A 14,430-nucleotide genomic window follows, 5' to 3' on the forward strand; every position below is an offset into this window, starting at 1 on the left:
CGCCTGCGCACCGAGCGCGCCGCCGGAGAGGGCGGGGCAGCGAGCGCGAGGCTGAGATCACCCTCCCGGCCTTAAAGGAGCCGCCGTCCCAAACCCCAGGTGGTGGGAGCGATCCCGCTCTCCTCCAGCCGATCGTAAACCAGTCATGAGTCGCCTCCCCAACCTCCATCCCACTCCGATCCCTGCCCACCAGTGAGCTTCTTGGGGTGCAGGGACAGAGTCTTGGGCTCCAAGCTCTGTCCCTGGCACTCGCTGGCTGCATGGAGCTTCACCTCTTTTCCTCCATTTGGGCCTGTTTGAAGATGAAACAATATCTAACGGCTATTTGTCGAGTGAAGGATGCATGTGGAATTGTGGAATGAATGCATACTGAGGTGCTGTGTGCAATAACGCGAAATGAAATTGCAAAACAGAGAAAGAGGTTTTTCTTCCCACTCCACCTAGCAGCGCTTCCTTCCTGCCCCACCGAGCTCTAGGTGGCCTAACTAGCAAATTTCTTCAGATATCATTCAAACCGCCTAGCCCATTTCTGTTTGCCAGGTTCACACCCAACTCAGTTTAACTAAAAAACATAAAATCCAATCAAGTTCCGGCTTTGGTGTGTTCAACATCCCCAAATGTATTTCTATCCCCAGCCCAGGCTCCTCCCGTGAACTGTGTACTCACCATCTCATACCCGAGGTTCCAACAGGATCTCAAAGTCAACATGCGCACAACAGAACCATTTCCTCTCAAACGCAGAGACCTGCACTGTCACAGCCTCCCCACCAGAACGGTTAGCAGCTCCATCCTTCCAGCCCCCAGCCTAGAACTCCTGGAATCATCCTTGAATCCCTCCTCTCACCCCTTTACCCACTGGAGCAGGAAATTATGTTGGCTGTACCTGCAAAATATATCTAGACTCTGACCTCTTCCACCCCATCTCTACTGCCACCACCCCATCCACTTTCTGTCCAGGATTATTGCAATATTCTTGTGATGGACTGAATGTTTTTATCCCCTCAAAATTCATATGCTGAAATCCTAACCCCCAATGTGATGGTATTAGGAGCTGGGGCCTTGGGAGGTGATTAGGTCATATGGATGGAGCCTTCATGAATGGTATTAATGCCCTTAAAAAAGAGACCCCAGAGAACTTTCTAGCCTTCTTTCTGCCATGTGAGAATACGGTAAGAAGTTAGCAGTCTATAATCCAGAAGAGGGCCCTCACCAGAATCTATCACGCTAGCAGGCACCCTGATCTCGGACTTCCAGCCTCCAGAACTATGAGAAATAAATGTCTGTTGTTGATTAGCCACCCAATCTATGGTAATTTGTTATAGCAGCCCAAGCTGATCAGGGTTATTGAAACATTTTCCTAACCTGTTTCCCTTTTTCCAGCCCTGCCCTGTGTCCCAGTCTACTCCATTGCAGGAGCCAGAGGGATTCTTTTAAAACCTAAGTCAGAACACCGCACTTCTTTGCCCAAAGCCTGCCATTGGCTGTGCATTTCACTCTGAATAAAAGCCGAAGTCCTTACAAATCCCTGCAGAGCTTTGCTTCATCTAACATTCCATCCACCCAGCAGTGTCCGACCTCATCTCCTCCTCTTGCTTCCCTCCACACTGACCCCTTGCTGTTCCTAGAACAAATGAAGCACGCTTGACCTCAAATCCTTGGCACTGGCTGTTCCCTCTGCTGGGATTGCTGTTCCCTCAGACACCTGAATGCCCCCTCCTTCACTTTCTTCAAGGGGTTGCTCACGTGTTCCCCACTCAGTAAGGCCTGCCCTAACCACCCTAGTAAACTTGCCAAACCCCTTACATGCGGTCCCGATTCCCCCTTTCCATGCTCTAGTTTTTCCCACATCACTTAATTTCTATCGTGACATAGTTTGCCTGTTTTACTGTTTGTCTTCCACCAGTAAAACGTAAGCGCTACAAGGACAAAGATTTTTGTCCTTTTTGTGTCCTGATCTAATGCCAGTACTTAGTACAGGTGTTGGTATAGAGAACATGCTTCAAAACGTTCTGTAGCATGAAGAGTTCTCTAGGAAAAGTCCTTCCCAGCCCCCAGGTAGGAAGTTGCTCAGGGCTTTCCAGCACACAAACAAGGCTTATCATCAATTGCATCATCATCATTTGTTCATGACTTCCCAGCTCTTCCTCCCTGCACATGAACCACCACCACCACCACCACCCCCAGCCCAGGGCAAAGTCCTTGTCTTAATTACCACCATATCTTATGCTTAGCATAGAAACCAGACACGATTTGACATCCAGAGTGGTCAGGCCAAACCACACCCTGACTCAAGTTGTTAGCCCCTGTTCATTAAGGGCGCTCTGAGTCTCAGTTTACAGAGGCCCTAGGCTGACAGGGGCAGGGGCAGGTGGTGGGTATTTTTAGGCTTGGGTTGCCAGAAAGGGGCTCAAAGACAGAAAGTCACCTGGCCTGAGTGACATGGCAGGTCAGCAGCAGGTGGCACTGTGAGCCCTAGTTTGTTGCTCCCTGGCTTTCCTCATCCTCTCCCCAGGCTGTCTAATTTAGAAGTAAAAATTTACCCCTCTGTCACCATCCCACTCCATGCAAATGCCCATTCACCCTGGCTCAAAGATGCCACTCAGTTCGGCCCCTCTCCCTTCCATGCTGGGGCCACTATCCTGGTTCAGGTCCCCTTATTTCTGGACAATTATAACAGTTCCCCAACCCACTAGTCACCTTTACCCCTGCTCACTGGCTACTGAAGGAGCCTTTCTCCACCTCCAGCAACCAACTACTCTTCCTTCAAAGGCCAAATCCGATGTCATCTTTTGGTTCTTTCTTGATTCTCACCTCCCTCACTCTCCTCTCCTCCATTCTGGTCTAATTAGTTTCTCCCCAACAAAAAAATTGCAAATAAGCTGAAATTCATCAAAGAATAGTTAAGTAAATTATGGCAGATCCATACAATGGTATATTGTGTAGATACTGAAACAGCCACTTTACACATTTCAAATAAGAAGGGGAAATGATTAGGAATAATACTGACTGGAAAAGGTAGTAATAACTTTGCATGATAGCCTGATCTGAACTGTTTACTTCTTTTTTTTTTTTTTTTTTGCGGTACACAGGCCTCTCACTGTTGTGGCCTCTCCCATTGCAAAGCACAGGCTCCGGACGGGCAGGCTCAGCAGCCATGGCTCACGGGCCTAGCCGCTCCGTGGCATGTGGGATCTTCCCGGACCGGGGCACGAACCCGTGTCCCCTGCATCGGCAGGCGGACTCTCAACCACTGCGCCACCAGGGAAGCCCACTGAACTGTTTAAAACCAACCTTTTTTTTTTTTAGGCTTAGAAGAAAGATTGGAAGGAAATATAACAAAATGTTACCAGTGGGTTCTCCTAAGTGGCAGAATTATGAATATTGGTTACCTTCTCTCTCTCTCTCCCTTATTTAATTTTTGTTTCTCTGTATTTTCCAAAATGTTTGCAAAAAGCATGCAATCTCTTCAAAATAAGAAAAAAGTTATTTAAAGAAATGGTCTGGGACTTCCCTGGTGGCACAGTGGTTAAAAATCTGCCCGCCAATGAAGGGGACACAGGTTCAATCCCTGGTCCGGGAAGAACCCACATGCCACGGAGCAACTGAGTCCATACGCCACAACCACTGAGCCTGCGCTCTAAAGCCTGCATGCCACAACTACTGAAGCCTGCACACCTAGAGCGCGTGCTCCGCAACTAGAGAAGCCACCACACCGCAAGGAAGAGTAGCCACAGCCTACCGAAACTAGAGAAAGCCCGTGTGCAGCAACGAAGCCCCAACACAGCCAGAAATAAATTTATAAAAAAAAAAGAAGAAGAAATGGTGTGTTGTTCCCTTCTGTTTTCTTCTCTCTGTGCATCATAATTCATCTGAATGCATCTGTCTCCCCCACCAGACTAAGGGCCTCTCAAGGTTAATAGGGATCAAGTTGGATTATCTCTGCATCCAAAATCCACTCCTAGCATCTGTAAGGGAGTGCAGAGGAAAGAGCCAGGGCCTCAGCCGTGCTGGTGAAACCGTGCACCTCAGATTCGGACTTGAACCCACGTGGCTGGGACTCGAACCTGGCCCAAACCCAGTTTTCCAGCTGAGATAACACACCTGGTTTCTCGACTTTATGAAGCTCGGGTTCTTGATGTCTCATGGCAGAAAGAATTCAGTGAGAGATAAAGTGATAGGTAAGAAGTGGATTTATTTAGAGAGAAACGCACTCCACAGGGTGTGGGCGATCTCAGAACATGAGAAAGGCACCGGGGTATGGGGTTGTCAATTTTTATGGGGGTGGGTAATTTCGTAGGCTAATGATTGGGAGGGGTATTCCAGCTATTTTAGGAAGGGGCGGGGATTTCCAGGAATTGGGCCACCATCCACCTTTGATCTTTATGACCTGTCTTGGAGCTGTCACGGTGCCTGTGGGTGTGTCATTTAGCTTGCTGATGTGATCGAATACTGAGGCTCAAGGTTTAGTGGAAGTGACTTGTCTGCCATAGTGAACCCATTCGGTTCTAATCAGTTTATGTCATGTCCTCAGGCTATGTCATCTTTCAAAGGTTGTGCCCTGCCCCCCTTCCCTCCAGTTTCACTGGTGCTAGCTAATGAGTGGCCCAGAGCCCAGAGCACTCTGAATCCATTTACCTGCAGTCTCTGCGTCTCCCACGTTTCCCCAAGGATGCTGTGGGAGCCCTGGCCAGGTGTCCTGGAGAGGCAGTGTGGTGTGGAGGGCAGAGCACAGGGCCAGCTCCATTTACTTCCTAGCAGTATGATCTTAGGCATGTGGCTTTGCCTCTCTGAGGCTCCGTTTCCCCATCAATATGTATGAAGATGTCGACACGGTATTTTGCACGCAGCTGACAGTCATGCTGCAGTCTATAGCATGGGGTTGCTGAAGGCCTGAATCAGAATTCAGACCTGAATCAAAAGGGTCTGAATCAGACCCTTTTGGTTGCAACGGACTAAAATCCAATTCAAACTAAGTTAAACAAAGGAAGGGAATTTAAGGGCTCACTTAATTAGGAAGTGCCAGGCAGAGCTGGATTTGAGGCCTCACACACCGTCATTAGGACACTATTTCTCTCATTCTGTTGGGTGTGTGTGTGCGTGTGTGTGTGTCTCGGCCTCATTCCCAGGTAGTCTTTACCCCGCAAAGGCACAGAGAATACGTCTTTCCTAAGAATTCCGAAAGTTCTGTGCCATACTTGCCTCGGATTGGCCCTTCTTGGATCTCTTTCCTATCTCTGAGCCAATCACTGTAGCCAGGAACTGCAGTGCTCCAATTGGCCAGACCTAGGTCAATGGCTCCGCCCCTGGAGCCAGTGGGAGGAGTCAGTTCCTACCGAACCAAAAGCACTGAGACGGAGGGTGGGCCCCTTAAGGAAAATGGGATGCCGTGACCAAAAGAACCAAGAAAGAGTGCTGGGGAGGAAAAAACCTCAGATGTTCAGCAGCTCAGGGAGTTTAAGTGGCTCTCCCAGGTCACCCAGAAAGGAAGATCAGGGACAGGCAGAAGTGTAACCTCAACCAGAGCAGAGATGGAGGGAACTACGAGAGCCATCTGGATGGGGTGGCTTTTTGGAAGCCTTTCGCCTGTACTGTGGCCAGACTGCCTGGTTCAGATCCGACTCCACCACTGACAGTCTGTTAGACTTTGGGCAAATCACTAAGCTGCTCTGAGCTTCAGTTTCTTCATCTGTAAAATGGGGTTAATAACCACACCATCATTTCAGGGCTGATGTGAAGATGAAATAACACAAGTAAGGCTGTTAGCACAGGGCCTGGCATGCTATAAGCACTCAGGAAGTGCTGGGGGGGGGGGTTGTTTTGTTTTTTTATTTTTGGCCTCGCCGCATGGCATGTGGGACCTTAGTTCTCTGACCAGGGATCGAACCTGCGCCCCCTGCATTGGAATTGCGGAGTCTTAACCACTGGACCACCAAGGAAGTCCTGGAAGTGCTGTTTTTAATATATATAAACAGTAAGAAGGCCTTTTTTGAAATTCCTGTTTGCAACTGAAAACATAAACAGGCCCAACTGAGATGATTTTGATGAACTTGCCTGAAACTCTGCCATCAGTGAGTCTATCCCCAGCAGCCACTTTGTGTCTGGTGTCCGGGTCTTGCTGCTGCTGTTCCCATCACCTGGAACACATTTCTTCTCACACCCTTTCCTTTCCCTAGTTAATTCCTGCCCCTCCCTCAGGTCCCTGATAAAACGTTGGTTCCCCCGGGTATGTCATTAAGTGGAAAAAAGAAAATATCATACAGAACAGTATTAGGTGTATCATTTATGGAAATATATGTGTGTATGTCTATTTGTGTGTGTGTATGATTTAAAATGCATAGTAGGGGGGACTTCCCTGGTGGTCCAGTGGTTAAGACTCCACGCTCCCAATGCAGGTGGCCTGCGTTTGATCCCTGCTCAGGGAACTAGATCCCGCAAGCCGCAACTAAGACCCAGTGCAGCCAAATAAATAAATAAATAGGGACTTCCCTGGTGGCGCAGTGGTTAAGACTCCACCTGCCAATGCAGGGGACACGGGTTCGGTCCCTAGTCCAGGAGGATCCCACATGCCGCGGAGCAACTAAGCCCATGCACCACAGCTACTGAGCCTGCACTCTAGAGCCTGTGAGCCACAACTACTGATGCCTGCACGCCTAGAGACCGTGCTCCGCAGCAAGAGAAGCCACCGCAATGAGTAGCATACGCACCACAACAGAATCCCCTGCTTGCTGCAACTAGCAAAAGCCCGTGCGCAGCAACGAAAACACAACGCGGCCAAAAATTAAAAGAAAAATTAATTAAAATAAAAATAAATATTTTTAAAAATAATAAATAAAATGCATAGTAGGGAATTCCCTGGCAGTCCAGTGGTTTGGACTCTGTTCTTTCACTGTGAGGGTGTGGGTTCAATCCCTTGTCGGGGAACTAAGATCCCACAAGCTGTGCAGTGTGGCCAAAAGATTTAAAAAATTAAAAAAGAAATAAAATGCATAGTAATTTTCTGGAATTCATGAGAATGGACCCTCACATGAACAGAGGGCAAACAAGAACTAGGTCTTAGTCATCTTTGTTCAGAACCTGATGCACAGGGTCATCATCTTCATCACAGCTACTTTTCATTGAGCAGTTGCTATGTGGCAGGCAATATACTAAGCTCTTCATTATCTCAACAAGCAGCAGTGACGGCCATTTGGCAGATGAGAAAACTGAGGCACAGACCTTGGCATCATTACTTGGCCAAGGTCACACCTGAGCAACCCGGCACACAGGGAGCCCTCGTGAATGTTTGTTAAATGAACCCGGAACCCACAGTAGCCCCCACAGGGAACTAGGAAAATCAGCCAGTGAGAGAAAATGCTTCTGACTTCACAAAGCCTTTCCTCTTAGGGTGGTGATCTTCAGGGCATCAGTGGCCATCAGCAAGCAGAACAAGGCCGTTCCTGGGGACACCGTCTAGGTCGTGTGTATGTGTGTGTGTGTGTGTGTGTGAATCAGGGATGTGGCTGGTGATAATTTACAGGTTGCTGTGAAAAGACCCTGAGTTGGAGACACAGAGAGAAGGAGCTTCCTCTTTCTGCCTGTCAGTCACACACACACAAACGTGCTCACCTGTACCTCCAACAGAGGTGAGGTGAGTCCCACTTCAAACTCACCTAGCCAAGACAAGCAAAAGAAAACAGGCCAAAGAGAAAGATTTACTGCCAGTTTCCTTGGAATCACTAGGAACTTGTTTCAGCTTCTCTACAAAACCCCAGGTTGCAACCAACTATCCTGAGCACTGCCATCAGAAAAGGGAGGTCCTCCCACCGGTCAGGGACATGCAGGAGCTGGGGAAGCTCGGTCCAGGGTCTCCTGAGAAAGCTTTTAATAAGAGGGAGGAGAGGGGCTTCCCTGGCGGTGCAGTGGTTGAGAGTCTGCCTGCCGATGCAGGGAACATGGGTTCGCTCCCCGGTCCGGGAAGATCCCACATGCCGCGGAGCGGCTGGGCCCGTGAGCCATGGCCGCTGAGCCTGCGCGTCCGGAACCTGTGCTCTGCAACGGGAGAGACCACGACAGTGAGAGGCCCGCGTACTGCACAAAGAAAAAAAAAAAAAAAAAGAGGAGAGGAGAGGAGGAGCAAGAGGCCTGGTGTCCCAGCCTCAGAGCTGCAGTGACCTGGAGGGCATGACTTCGGAGGGGCTGCACCTTGACCATAGGTGCTTTGAAGATGTTGAGATGAAAGGCTTTGAGAGGCATAATTACCTGAGATGCTATTCTCCCAGGAGCCTGCAGGAGCCCAAGTTACTATCTGCAGAGATCTGTTGTAGAGGTCCCCAGTGGGGCCTTCTTAAACGGGCAGTACCCCAGGACTCGGCCCTCTGCTCCCCTCACCCTGGCTGCTGGCTGGACTGCTCTCCCATCCCATCAGTGTCTCCTGCATAGGTAGCGCAGCCTCAGTGAAGCCAGGCTCCAGATGTGCAGCTTCCTGAACCTCAATAGGCTACGGGACATGGCCTCACATGGGACAGTTGGGAGGACAGGGAGATGCTGTTGGTGCCTCAAGGCTAGGGTGAAAGGAAGGATGGCAGGGAGCAGGCCAGAGGAAGAGGAGGAAGGTGGCTCCGTGTCACCATGGCAACATTTATCCGGCTCGCCAGACCCCTTCTCCCTCACCAATTCACGTGCAGCCCGGAAAGCAGGCCCCAGAGAAGTGTGGCTTGAGCGAGGGTAGATGTTTGGTGATTGGGCAGCTTGAGGTTGGAGCTTGGAATGGGTTTACTCCTTGGAAGGATTAGATGGGTTCCTGCGGGAACCTGTGTTGCAGGCTCTGGGAGAGGATGTGACATGGGGGCTCAGCATTTTGGCTGTAACTATTCCTGTATCTGTTTCTGAAATAGAGTGTGGGTGGGGGAGGGGGAGGCAAGGGAATGAGACGGAACACAGGAGTGGAAGGTTCTAAAGCTACGCTGGAGTGACCCCGCCCCCGACTGGAGCTGACGGCAGTGGTCTGCCCCATCCACTCCTCCATGGGAGGCCCTGGCTTGCGGAGGGAGGGGGAAGGCATCAAAAGGTAGGTAGGAAAGGAGAGGGGATGCCACCACCTAGGAGGCAGCAGCCGCGGGGCGTGGATGGCTCGTGTTTTACGGGGCGTGGGGGAGCGTGAATGAACCAAGTTCAGAGGAAGCCTAGTCCCTCCTTTTGTCCCAGACCTAGTTCTCCCGGTGTTTCCTCCCCTCCTTCCTCCTCCAAACCTTCTGCCATCCAGTCGTCAATCCCCCTTCTCCAGGGTTCTTTGGCCTCCAAACGAGAGCAGACCTCTTGGAGTCTCAAAACCACCCCCTTCCACGCCTCACCCTCAGCTGCCTCTTCCCCCCACTTCCCACCCACCCCAGTCGAAAGGTCACCTGTTGATTTTTAGAAGAGTGGTCACCTGTGTGTCTGTGAGGGGGAGTATTGCACGGGAAGGGGCATGGGCGAACTTGCTGGGGTATTGACAATCGCCCACATCTGCATCAGGTGGTGATTACGCGGGTATACAGAAACAGGTAAAAAGCTATGGATCCGTGTACACTAAAGATGTGTGCGCTTTTCGTACACGAATTATACTTCAATTTTAAAAAGAGAAAAGAAAAAGGAAAAGAACTAGGGGAAAATGATCAGTAGGAAGCTTGTTTTTTTGCCAGCCTCCCTTTCCTCTGCCCGGTGGCTTTGAGCCCGCTGACCACACCCTCCTCCTTCTTGCCCCGCCCCCAGCCCTGCTCCTCCCTCCCTGGCCGCGCCCCCTTAGTTTCGAGCTGAGAATGCACGTCCCCCATCGGTGTTCTAGCTTTCTATCAGTGGTCCTGCTGTGCTCCCAGGCAGGGAACCTCAGAGCCTCCGACTCCCTCTCTCAGCTGGCTAAGCACACCGCGTTCTGAGACGGTTCAGTCACCCCTGCCTTCTGGTTGCCTCCTGCCTGGATTGTGACCATAGCTCCCTAACAACTCTCCCTGTCCCCTTTCTCCATCCTCCAATCTCCCTATCCACTGTTCCCAGATGCACATTCCTCAAGTTCACATCCATGGTGTCCTCTTCTCTAATCAGCGGTCCCCCACAGGGCAGGTGCTGGCGGATGTCCCAGAATCATACTCCTCAAGTTCACATCCACGGTGTCCTCTTCTCTAATCAGCGGTCCCCCGCAGTGCAGGTGCTGGCGGATGGAAAGCAGGCCATTGGGATCTGGCCTCTGCCTCTTCCAGCCTTGGCTGCTGTAGATCTTCTTCCCCCTCTGAGCTTGGAAACTCTGTATCAAGCTGGTCCTTTGCACACGCTGTTTCCTTGGTTGGTAATGACTGTCTCCACCTCACCACCTTCCCCAAACCCGGCCGCCACCACCTAGTAAACTCACATTTCAAGGCTCAGGTCAAATATCTTTTTTTTTAAAAAAAGAAATTTATTTATTTATTTGGTTGTGCCAGGTCTTAGTTGCAGCAGGGCTCCTTTAGTTGTGGCGGGCAGGCTCCTTAGTTGTGGCATGCGAACTCTTAGTTGCGGCATGCATGCGGGATCTAGTTCCCTGAGCAGGGATCAAACCCGGGCCCCCTGCATTGGGAGCGCAGAGTCCTACCCACTGGGCCACCAGGGAAGTCCCAGTTCAAGCATCTTTGAAACACCTTCCTGATGACGTCAGACACATTCCTCCCTCTTTTGTCCCTAGTTCACACTGGGTGTCTCACACTGGATCTTGGATTGGGATGAACCACTTGCTAACCTGAGTCTTAACTGTGGCCCCTGGAAGCCAAAGTCACACCTTGTGTCTGAAATGTGTATTTACCATTACTGAGCACTTAAGAGGCGCCCGACTGTAGTGAAGGTTAAGAGGATGGGACACTGCACCTCAGGCATCATAATACACCAGCCTCATAGGACCGTTATGAGCAGAGGGTGGGAAAAGGGCCTGGCACAAGGAGCCTCCTCAGCCCTTACGTGCACCTGTGGTTTTATTTAATCCCATAACCTCTGAAGTAGGTATTGCCACCTCCACTTTACAGAGAAAACCGAGACCCAGACAGTGCCCAAGATCACAGAGAGATGGAGCCAGCCCTCTGGATTCCAACCCTGTGCTCTCCACCCCTCACCCCTGCACTCCACTCCACCTCAGCCCAGCACCTGGCATCCACAAGCCCAGTCAATGTTTGTTGCATGAATAAAAATGATTCACCAAGTGGCATGCTTGCCCCCTCCAGTCTGGGCAAAATTTCTGGGCAGTTGTTTGGCATACTCGATAAAAATAAATTGTTTGCATGGTTGACGCATCCTGGTCACTCCTCTGGCTTAAATATCACTTCCTCAGAGGCTGTCAACCACCACCCCCTCTCTTATACATTAGCTCCCTGAATAAGAAACACAGGAAGGACAAACCAGAAACCAATGAGGATCGTGGGTAGGAACACAGTGGAGGGGGCAGGGATGGGAGTGATTCTAATTGCTACTTGACTTTTATATAGCTTGACGTTCATATATGTAATACCTCCAAAAAAACAGAATTAAACCAAAAGGGGAGGGACACACTAACTCATTATATATATATATATATGTTTTTTTTTTTTTTTTTTGGCTGCATTGGGTCTTCCTAGTTGTGGCACCCGGGCTTTCTCTAGTTGCGGCGAACGGGGGCTACTCTTCGTTGCAGTGCGTGGGCTTCTCATCGCGGTGGCTCCTCTTATTGCAGAGCATGGGCTCTAGGCACGTGGGCTCAGAAGTTGTGGCGCACGGGCGTAGTTGCCCCACAGCATGTGGGATCTTCCCAGACCAGGGCTCAAACCCGCGTCCCCTGCATTGGCAGGCGGATTCTTAACGACTGCGCCACCAGGGAAGCCCACTCATTTTTTTCTTCTTAATTAAATTTATTTATTTATTTATTTATCTGTTTATTTTTGGCTGCGTTGGGTCTTCGTTGCTGTGTGCAGACTTTCTTTAGTTGCGGCGAGTGGGGCTACTCTTCGTTGCAGTGTGCGGGCTTCTCATTGCAGTGGCTTCTCTTGTTGCGGAGCACGGCCTCTAGGCACGTAGGCTTCAGTAGTTGCAGCACTCAGGCTTAGTAGTTGTGCTGCAGGGGCTTAGCTGCTCTATGGCACGTGGGAACTTCCCGGATCAGGGCTCAAACCTGTGTCCCCTGCCTTGGCAGGCGGATTCTTAACCACTGTGCCACCAGGGAAGCCCCACCCATTCATTATTTAAATTAATAAAATAACCACACAGAGCACAGAGAAAAGAGTAATTTCAAGTTACTTCTGGGCACTATACTCTGACAGTATTTCCTTAGATACATTCTAAGGGGGAAAAAAAACCTGTAAAAAACTTTTTACTCCATAGGTATACTTTTTTTTGTTGTTGTTTGTTTTTGGCCACAAGGCTTGTGGGATCTTAGTTTCCTGACCAGGGACTGAACCTGGGCCCTCGGCAGTGAGAGCTTGGAGTCCTAACCACTGGACAGCCAGGGAATTCCCATCCATAGGTATACTTTTAGTAGTAACATTAAAATTGTAATTTTGGAACTTACGTATATTATAGGATACAGCAAATAAGCACATTAGTATTAATAGGACCTAAGATTTTCACTGCAAAAGATATATAAATTAAAATTTTTTTTAAAAAAAGATTAACTCCTTGTATTTCCCCTTAGCGCCCACAGTTGGTAACATCACACTGTTTGGTGTCAGATGGGAGGGGCTAGGAATCACCAACTACACTGTCACCCTGCTCCAACGCAGGTCTCCCTGTGGTTCACTGCCTACAATGCAGGGCCCTCTGGCATCTCCTGGTGGTTAAGAATAAGGACCCACCTTTGCCTCAGCCTCACAAGGAGGGCCAGAAGGAGACCCTTTACCAGGCCTGAGCCAGGCTGTGGGGTCATAGGGTCTTCGAACGCCAGCACTGGAAGGGACCTGAATTATGAGGGTTTTGAGCGATGCCCAGGACTTACAAGCGGTCTCTCTGAGCCCTCCACCCCCTCCCCAGGCTGAGCTGTTGCCTGAGTGGAGATCGTGGCAACAGTGGCTTCTGGGTTAATGAATGAGAAGCAGGAAAGTAATGTGTGCTGGATAAACATGGACTGCTAGACAAATTCTTGTATAAGCTGGCCAGACAAAGGCAGCCAAGGCTGAGGGCTGTTCCTTTATCAAAGCTTGGCTGAAGGAACTGCCCAGGCTCATCTGTGGCACAGGTGCCATTGGACCCAGGAGAGCTGTGGTCTTGGGCAAGTTATTTTACGTTCACACTGTTTCTTCATCTGAAGGCAGGGAGATTAACACCTAACTCAGAATTAATGGCTAAGATAACTCAGAATTGTGGATAAGATCATGTGAAGAGCGTTTTGAACTTTCCTATTCAAAGTGTGGTCCTGGGCTGTGGACATCACCTGGAACTTGTTCGGATGCGGACTCTCAGGCCCCACTCCAGCCCTCCTGAGTCAGAAGCTGCTTTTTTTAACGAGGTCCCCAGGTGGTTTGTGTGTGGTCTTTGAAGCACAGGGTTAAAACAGTCCCAGGGAGGTACCAAGTACTCCCCGGTGTCCTCAGCCGTCCCCGGCTCCCAGGTCTGCTGGACAGAAGCCCCCAGAGCAAAGAGGTGGGTGGACCAAGGGCTGCCCATGTCACTTTATCCTTTTCTACTTTATTACTTCAAATTAACAACCACAATAAAGCTCAAAAAAGTCCAATATTTACACAGGAAAAAAGTACAAAATTCCCCCCAAAGTTCATCAGTATTTTTTTTGTTTTTTAAATTACAAAGTAATAAAAAGCTTTGCTCTTTAATTAAAAAAAAAGAAAAAGAAAATAAAGGGGAAACAGAGGTAAATAAATTAGGAAATACACACATGGAAAAAAACAAACAAAAATAAAGTAAAAACGAGTGTTAACTAGGCAGGATGGATAAATCCAGTGCCCAGGCCTGACCCCAGGTGAGTGTCAGGACCAGGGAATTAATGTATAACCCAGGAGCCAGATGCCTTCTGGAAGGAGTCTCCACAGATTCTGCCCTAAGACCAGAAAAGGGGGACCACAGGCTGATGACAGTCTCAGGGGTCGGTGGTGTCAAAGACCCTCTGTGCCCTCCTTGAGGGGCATGGAGGTCACCGCCCACCCCCATGTCCTCGTCAGGGGCATGAGAACACAAAGTCGGCCTGGCAGGTGGGCGGCACATCTGCTGTCCTGGGAGATACAGGTCAGATACATACACACACGCCCACAAGGACTCCTGGCCCCCCTGCCTCACCACCCCCTCCTCAAGGTCTCTGTGGACAGGCAAAGAAGGGACCCAAACGCTGAGGGGGGCACTGGCAAAAGCCCAACACAGAAAGTCGGCGGCCGTCATCTCAGGGGGGTGGGGCTGCACACGTCTCCCGTGGTCCCAAGGCTCATGGATACCCAGTGGGACCTGCCTCTGACCAACCAATCCATTCCCCCAGCTCCT

Source organism: Grampus griseus (genome assembly GCF_964374135.1).
Source record: "Grampus griseus genome assembly, chromosome: 11".
Taxonomy (NCBI): Eukaryota; Metazoa; Chordata; class Mammalia; order Artiodactyla; family Delphinidae; genus Grampus; species Grampus griseus.